The sequence below is a fragment of the Spermophilus citellus genome (genome assembly GCF_964194105.1).
Source record: "Spermophilus citellus genome assembly, chromosome: 4".
NCBI lineage: Eukaryota > Metazoa > Chordata > Mammalia > Rodentia > Sciuridae > Spermophilus > Spermophilus citellus.
In genome coordinates this window covers 181,919,426-181,927,967 of record NC_138185.1, presented here as the reverse complement: position 1 = coordinate 181,927,967, position 8,542 = coordinate 181,919,426, and the positions used below count along the sequence as shown (strand labels likewise).

General features: G+C 40.2%; 1 pseudogene across 1 annotated transcript; it reads right to left on the bottom strand.

Annotated features, from left to right (window-relative positions):
• Positions 1-6,535: 6,535 nt before the first annotated feature.
• LOC308647460 (cAMP-regulated phosphoprotein 19-like) lies at positions 6,536-6,868 on the bottom strand (annotated as a pseudogene). Its single transcript has one exon. The product of its transcript is annotated as a cAMP-regulated phosphoprotein 19-like (transcript).
• Between the last annotated feature and the right edge of the window lie 1,674 nt (positions 6,869-8,542).

The window sequence follows — 8,542 nt, the reverse complement described above, 5'->3', positions numbered from 1 at the left end:
ACAGAGGCCCAACCTCTTTAGATTGGTAAGCACAGTGGCTCAGTTGGAGATTGAGTTTTCACTAGATTTTTTTCCAATTATGAAATATTTTCCTAGTTCCAAATGAAAGAAGAAAACATTTTGAATAAGACAGAACTTAGGCATGTTGTCTTGCAAATTCATACTGGGAACGAAATTTATCCTTTGAAAGTAGGTCCTTTTTTGTAAATATCCCAAAGTCAATTAAAGAGTAATCTCATGATGCATGTAGCTTACCAAACTGTATCATGCTGTATGGAATCAGTAAAAAAGATTAAGCAATGAAGCCAACCACTTTACCCCATAAAACAACTCTAAAGACCATTTTAAAAGTTAATTAGCCTGGCAGGGTGGCACACACCTGAAATCCCAGTGCCTGGGAGGCAGAGACAGGAGGATTGCAAGTTCAAAGCCAGCCTCAGCAATGGCGAAGCACTAAGCAACTCAGTGAGACCCTGTCTCTAAATAAAATAAAAAATAGGGCTGGGGATGTGGCTCCGTGGCCAAGTGCCCCTGAGTTCAATCCTCCCAGCCCCCAAAAAAGTTAATCATCCCTGGGCATTGTTACAAATGCCTGTAATCCCAGTGGCTCAGAAGGCGAAAGATTGATCACAAGTAAACTTAGCAAGGCCATAAGCGACTTAGTGAGACCCTATCTCAAAATAAAAACTAAAAAGGACTGGGATGTGACCCAGAGGTTAAGCACCTCTGGGTTCAATCCCTAGTATAGAAAGTAAAAAAAGAGAGAAAGTTAATCATCAAGCCAGAAATGTAGGAATTATCTTAGATTCTCCCCTAAACCCCTACCCTCACTTTACGTTACTGACCAAGATGTATAATCGTTTCCCTAACCATTGAGTGACACCATTGTCCTTACCACCTTCCTCTTTTCTTTCCCAGTCCATAACAGAGGTTGATCATGGGTTCTTGCTTGGACAAACCACAGGTGCAGGTGACTAAACACATACTTTGATTGGGTTGAGAGTGGGAGAAACTAGATTGTGATTTTTTATCTTGATGGAAAATATTCAATGATCATGCTTTTGCAGACTGTTGGGTGCAGAGCAGGCTGAACTGTGTTGTCTGCAGGGCAGGCTGAACAGATGCTGGCTGCAAGATAGCCCACACACTCAAACCCCCCTCTATCTGGTCCTTTATCACCGGTTTGTGTCAAGTCTGGCTCAAGGCTGAGCACTCAACCCCACTTGGGCCAACAAGGCAGCATGCAGACCCAGAGGCCCCATTAGATTTGGGCTATAAAGACTCCCTCCTGCCAGGCCCCTCTCTCTCTTGCTCTCTCTCTCTTGCTCTTTATCTTTCTTGCACACGCTCTCCGTCTCTCTCTTGCTCTTGCCTGTTCATCTCTTTTCTCTCTCTCTCTCTCTCTCTCTCTCTCTCTCTCTCTCTCTCTCTCTCTCTCTCTCTTTCCTTCCTTCTTTTCTCTTTGCTGCACTGCTGCAATAAAGATCTTTTGGTCACTCTGAGTGTTGTGGTCACTTTCCTTTCACAGACCATGTGGGACTATGGGCTCCTGCTAGGGTTTGGATCTGGAATACCTCCCCACACACACTCAAAAAAAAAAAAAAAAAAAAAGGCCCACGTGTTAAAGACTTGGTCCCTAGCCTGTGGCACTGTGGAGAGCTGGTGGAGCATTTAGTAGGCAGGGTCTAGTGAGAGGAAGTTAAGTCATTGAGGGTGTGCCTTTGGATGAGATATTTGGATCCTGACCTCTTCCTGTCTCTTTGCTTCCTGGCCTCCATGAGGTAGACAGTTTTCTCCAACACACATTCCCACCATGAGGTACTACCTTGCCACAGGTTCAAAGTAATGGGGTCAATCAACCATAAACTGAAAACTCCAAAATTATAAACCATAAACTTTTCTTCCTTTTAAGTTGATTATCTCAGGTATTTGATCAGTGTAACAGAAAACTAACATAACTACATTATGCCATGTAGTTATGTTAGTTTGCAAGACTATATATATATAGTGTTTGTCAGCTTTCCATTGTTGAAACAAAATACCTGACATTAACAACTTAAAAAGATGAAAGGTTTATTTTTGCTTAAAAGTCCAATTCATGTTTGGCAACAGGAATTTCTGGCAGAGGAGGTTGTTCACCTCATGTTGGCCAGGAAGCAAAGAATGAGTTCACTTTGATGACAATCACCATAATTTATCAGGACACATCTCATCAGGACAGGACAGGTTCTTCATGATTGTACTCTGGCCTCTCTAACCCACATACACTGAACTATTACTACTCTTTGTGAAATGTACTTTACCATTCCTCTGTGCCTAAATAGAAGAACTATTATTCCTTCTGCTGCTCCTCCTGATGAATCCCAGCTCATCTTTCAAGAATCGCCCCACTGTTTCTTCTTCATGCTTCCTTCAATTCCCCCCAAAAGGACACAAGTCCTAGCATACCCCTCCCTACAGCACCTACTTCCTGTGTTTGTCACTGTCTGGTTGGAGGTTGAGCCTACCATTCAGCAAGTTCCTGGAAGACAAGCTTACACCTTTCCTTTCTATGTTCCCAGCATTGCCTGAAATAAAATATGTCCTTAATAAATAGTTGTTAGATGAATAAATAATGAAGAGTTTCAAGAATGTTTTAGCAAGAATTGCATCAGAAAAAATAAGCAGTTTCCCAAAAGTCACTGTTATCAAGAATAAAACCAATTTTTCTGATAACACCTACCATGTTCTGCTCACAGTAAACACTCAAGAAAATCAAGAAGCTGAAAACAGCCAAGTGTGGTAGTGTATGCCTGTATTCCCAGCAACTCAGGAGGTTGAGACAAGAGGAACACAAGTTCAAGACCAGCCTCAGCAACTTAGCCAGGTTCTAAACAACTTAGCAAGACCCTGTTTCAAAGTAAAAAATAAAAAGGGATGGGGATGTGGCTAAGTGATTAAGCACCACTGGGTTAAGTCTTCTATATCAAAAAAGAAAAAGGCTGAAAACATAAACTATTTTGTTATGCATATTTTTTTAAATAGTATTATACTTACTTTGGGTATGATGAAGAAAACTCATGTTTTAAAAATAAAATTATTTCGGGCTGGGACTGTGGCTCAGCAGTAGAGCACTTGCCTAGCACGTGAGAGGCCCTGGGTTCGATCCTCGGCACCACATAAAAATAAATAAGTAAAGGTATTGTGTCCAACTACAACTAAAAGATAAATAAATATTTAATAAATAAATAAATAAATAAAATTATTTCAGAGACATCATCCCCTGATTTTTTTTTTAAATATTTATTTTTCGTTATCAGCGGACACAGCATCTTTGTTTGTATGTGGTGCTGAGGATCGAACCCAGGCCGCTCGCATGCCAGGCAAGCGCGCTACCGCTTGAGCCACATCCCCAGCCCCATCCCCTGATTTTAAAAAGATGTAAAATGAGTTAACTTAAATAAGAGTCATAAGTAATTAAGCCAGAAATTGTGACCTTCATCTTCGAGTTCTAACTTGGGATAAAGATAAAAATCAGAAAGTAGGAAAATTAAGAAGACTAGCAAGGAATTGGTGGTGGTAAAAGAAGGTTGTTGTTGTTGTTTTGTTTCATTTTGTTTTGTGTTAGGAGGGATTAAATCTAGAGCTTTGCACATGTTAAGCAAGCACCCTACCACTGAACTATATCCCCAGCTCTTTTAAAAAATTTTTAGACAGGCCCTTGCTAAATTGCACAGGTTGACCTCAAATTTGTAATCCATCTACTTCGGCCTCACGAGTTGCTGGAATTACAGGTTTTTATCACCTCACATAGCAAGGGAGTGGTTTTCTTTTAAGAAAGCAAGTGTCTGATTTGCCATTATTCAAGTAGTTGGTGGGATATTCATTAAACCAACAAACTAAAATATTCATATCTGCCTTCTAGGTAGGATTTTTCCTTTATCCTGTTCAGATCAGCTCAGCTCAGAGTTCATTTAATTAAATTTATCAATGTGCTGGGCACACTGTACTAGGTAAGACTTGTTCTACCCCTGATGAGGTCTGGGAGAGAAGGGTCATTTGGGGGGCCATCAGGGCACAGGTAGGAGGCACCCAGCCCAGAAAAGAGCTCCACCCATTCTCCAGGGAGATCATTTTGTCACTTTATTTCATCAGCAGGCTGTCCTTGTCTTTAATGGTTATTACTTCCACAGAACATGCAATTTTCATAAATCAATGCTCCAAAACAACCCTTTTAAAAACAGAATTTAGGGGCTGGGGATATAGCTCAGTTGGTAGAGGATATAGCTCAGTTGGTAAAGTGCTTGCCTTGCATGCACAAGGCCCTGGGTTCAATCCCTGGAACCAAAACAAAACAAAACCAAAAAAAACAGAATTCAGCTCTCTTACCCAGCTTAATCAAGTTTATATCCTGGTACTCTGCATTCAACCAGAGAATCTTCCCATCTCTTTTTTTTTTTTTTTTTTTTTTTTTAGAGAGAGAGAGAGAGAATTTTTAATATTTATTTTTTAGTTTTCGGCGGACACAACATCTTCGTTGGTATGTGGTGCTGAGGATCGAACCCGGGCCGCACGCATGGCGAGAGCAATACCGCTTGAGCCACAACCCCAGCCCCATCTTCCCATCTCTTAAACATGGTTTCTTCATTCCCAATTCAGTACTTCTACACCTTTCACTCCCACTCCCAGAAATCTTCTCCCTCAGGCAACTCAACTCACTCTTTTTTTTTTTTTTTTTTTTTGAAACTGGGGATTGAACTCAGGGACACTCAACCACTGAGCCACATCCCCAGCCTTATTTTGTATTTTATTTAGAGACAGGGTCACTGAGTTGCTGAGGCTGGCTTTGAATTCTCAATCCTACTGACTCAGCCTCCAGAGCCACTGGGATTACTCACTCAATTTTAAATCAGCAGTTCTCATCAGGAGTGATTCTGCACCCAGGGAATATTTGGCAATATCTAGAGGCATTCCCTCCCTGCCCCTGTACTGGGGATTGAACCCAGGGCTTTGTACTTGCCAGGCAAGTGTTCTAACACTGAGCTGTATCCCGGCCCCAAAGACATTTTTGATTGTCAGAACAGATGGTTGCTAGAAGCAACTCATGAGTAGAAACCAGGAATGCTGTTAAATACCGTATCATGCACAGGACAGCCCCACACAAAAAATTATCTGGCCCAAAAATGTCTGTAGTAACCAGATTGAGAAACACTACTTTACACTGACCTCATATTTATCTATTTGGATTAGAAAACATTCCCAAATTAACCATACCCAACTTGAGCATGCCTTTGCTTTCATTACCCAAGTGTAGAGTACTCTAAATTAATTTTCATGTTAAGGTCATAGAGTCTGAGGATCAGATAGGATTTTAAAAGTCTAATTACTGCTGGGCATGGGGATGCATGCCTATAATTCCAGTAGCTTGGGAGGCTGAAGCAGGAGGATGGAAAGTTCAAAGCCAACCTCAGTAACTTAGTGAGGCCCTAGGCAACATGGCCCTGTCTCAAAAATAAAAAATAAAAAGGGCTGGAGATGTGGCTCAGCATTTAAGTAACCCTAGGCTCAATCCCTGGTATCAAAAAAAAAAAAAAAAGTCTAACCGCCTCTCTATCAGCACTGCTTCATAATAACTGTTACAAGTGAAAATGTTGTCTTTCCTCAACTAGGTTACAAATAATTCCATTAAATAATTTTTATAATATTTCCATTATAATCCTCTTAAATGTATTCCACAAATATTTATTGAGTATCTACTGTGAAACAAGCATTTGGGGATACCATGAAAAATAGACATTAACCCTGTTCTTGTGGCTCTTTTGAAGGATGGATTTTTTTTTTTTATTGTTTGTGCAAAAATGGCCCAAAGTGAATTCAACAGTCAATGCACAGGCAGTCAATGCACTTCATTTGCATCTTCAACAACAAAAGGTATCCAACACTACAGAACTAAATAGGAATACTAGCTTCAATGGCAGCTGTTAAGCACTGAAGTCCTGTAAGTTATACCACAATGGGCAAATATTGCCAAGTAAAATTCTAATGTTAAAACTGAAACAGTTCAAGGCCATTCAAGTTCAAGCATAGTTATACAAATCTTTTGGAGTCTTTCTATGTGTGTTTGCATTATGTGACCTTTCTTCCAACTTGAAGTCTTAAACTTCTGTTTTGGAAAATCCAAATAGAAAATTTGACAGAAGAAATCAATGCAAAGGTTACATTAAATAAGAGTAACACACAAAGCTACAATCAAGATGAAGCAAGAAAAGTCAAAACATTACAAATTGTAACACTAGGAGTTAGGAAATATATACAAATATTTTCAAGTAGATTACTTCTTATGTTGCTCTAACATGACCTTTTCATAGTGCACTTTTAGAACTAATCATCACCTCTACACATGTATATTCCCCTAAAATAGCTGCACACACTATTGTACCTGCAAAGCCATCAGTCTCAAATGACTTAGTGAAGGAAAGGAAACAAAAAGAAAATAAGTAACATATTAAGGAGAAATTGTGGGAATTAGTAAATTTATGCAGGTCAGCTCTTTAAATCAGCCAGCCAGCTTGCTAACAAGGGATGGTTTCCATTAAGGAAGGTCCTGTAGAGTGAGAATGTGGTCACCAGTCACCTCTGTCTTATCTGGGGCTGCGGAGGAAGTTGCTTGTTCTTCACCTGTGCTTTTGCCATGTTGTAATCCCCAGAATTAAAATATTTTTACCCTTTCTGCAATCATTTCCTTTAAAAAAAGATCAGCCGCCAGGCTTTTGGCTCAGGTGAGAAAACCTTGCTTTTAATTTTGCTTCTTCAGTTTTCTCTAGACTAGTCGCTTTATCTTCCATTTCCTTCTGCTCCTCTGCTGAGGATGCCTGGGGACTTCCATGGACATAGCTCTCCCTGTGACTAGACCCAATCCTCTGTCTCTGTAACCAACTTTGAAAGAATTCCCCACGCAAAGACACTTCGCCAGGAGAATTCCAATTTTATTGCAAAAAGCTGTGTGCTTATATAGAACTAAAGGGGAGATGGTAGGGCTTAGATAAATGGCAGGCCGCCCATTTATTGGCAAGTTCTTCCAGATATCAGCTCCCGCGCCCAGGAATTAGTTCTCATTGGGGCTAAGGTTCCCCGCCAGCGAGATTTGAAATTGGCGCCGGCGGGAGAGTTCACAAGGGCGGGAACTTTTCGAGCCACTGCAGAGAAGAAGGTAGGAAGAAGAAGTCCTTAGGCGCCATATTGGGGTTTTTTCTCTGGGGTACGGCTGCCGTTTATACTTTTCCCAACAAACTTAAAAAAAAAAAATCACATAATTTCTGTTGTGTATGCTCCAACAGGAAGGATATAGTTTACCTAATAACAAGGGTGCCTCAGATCTAATCTAGGACATCAGACAAGGCTTTCCTGAAACTGGGACATTAAGCACATATTAAGCATTCAGTCAATATTTATTGAATAAATAAAGGTAAAATCTGATAGAAGTAAAGTATGCAGAGGCAGGAGGAAGACAGCAGGAGCCATATGGCCATAATGTGCTTGAGGTGCCTGTGATCCAAGTACACATCTGGATCCCAGACCGGGATCCTGGAACCAAGACCAAGAAACTCCAGCTTCGACATGTAAGTTAGGAAGAAGAGGAGCCAACAAGAGACAGGTGATGAGAGGCCAGAGACTTTAAGGCAGACAGCAGGAAAGAGGATATCAAGAAGGAAGCTTTTCAAGAAGCAAGGCCAGCTAGCTTGCCAGAGTAACTGAGGCCTCTTCTCTCACTGCCCACATTTCAGAGTTGGGGAGTGAGCAGCCTGGATAGATACAGGCATTCCATATTGTAAATGAGCTTGTACTTTTGCATTTTGACCCCCACCCCCACACCATTGCTGGGGATCTAACCCAGGGCCTTATGCATGCTAGGCAAACATCCTACCACTGAGCTATACACCCAAGTCTCTGCTTTTGCCTTTTTCTCAAAACACTTAAAAAGTTTTATTGAAAATGATAAAATACAGAAATACCAGATTCTCATTTTCAAGTAAAAATGGCAAAATCCAAAATTTTCCTAGTATTGCATCAAAAAAATAAAACCAAGTTCTATATCCAAAATAACAAAGGAATGCACTGGTAAATTTTTCTCATGGTTCTAAGCCCTACCTTAATTAGCTTTTTTTTTAGCTTTTTAAAAAATATTTATTTTTTTTTAATTTTTATTTTTTTATTAGCTACACATGACAGTATAATGATCTTGACAATTCCTACAGTTGAATCAAATGAGGTATAATTTCTCATTTTTCTGACTGTACAGGTTGCAGAATCACATTGGTCATACAGTCACCTATATACATTTTTTAAATAGCATAAAATTTTTCTTCCTGGTAAATTTTTCTACTTCAAAGTTAGCCACATTGACTTAAGTCATCAATCAGATTTTTGTGGTTGTTTTAATTTATAACCTTCATATTTATCAGACTTTAAAAAGTAAACTCTGGGGCTGGGGATGTGGCTCAAGCGGTAGTGCGCTCGCCTGGCATGCGTGCGGCCGGGGTTCGATCCTCAGCACCACATACAA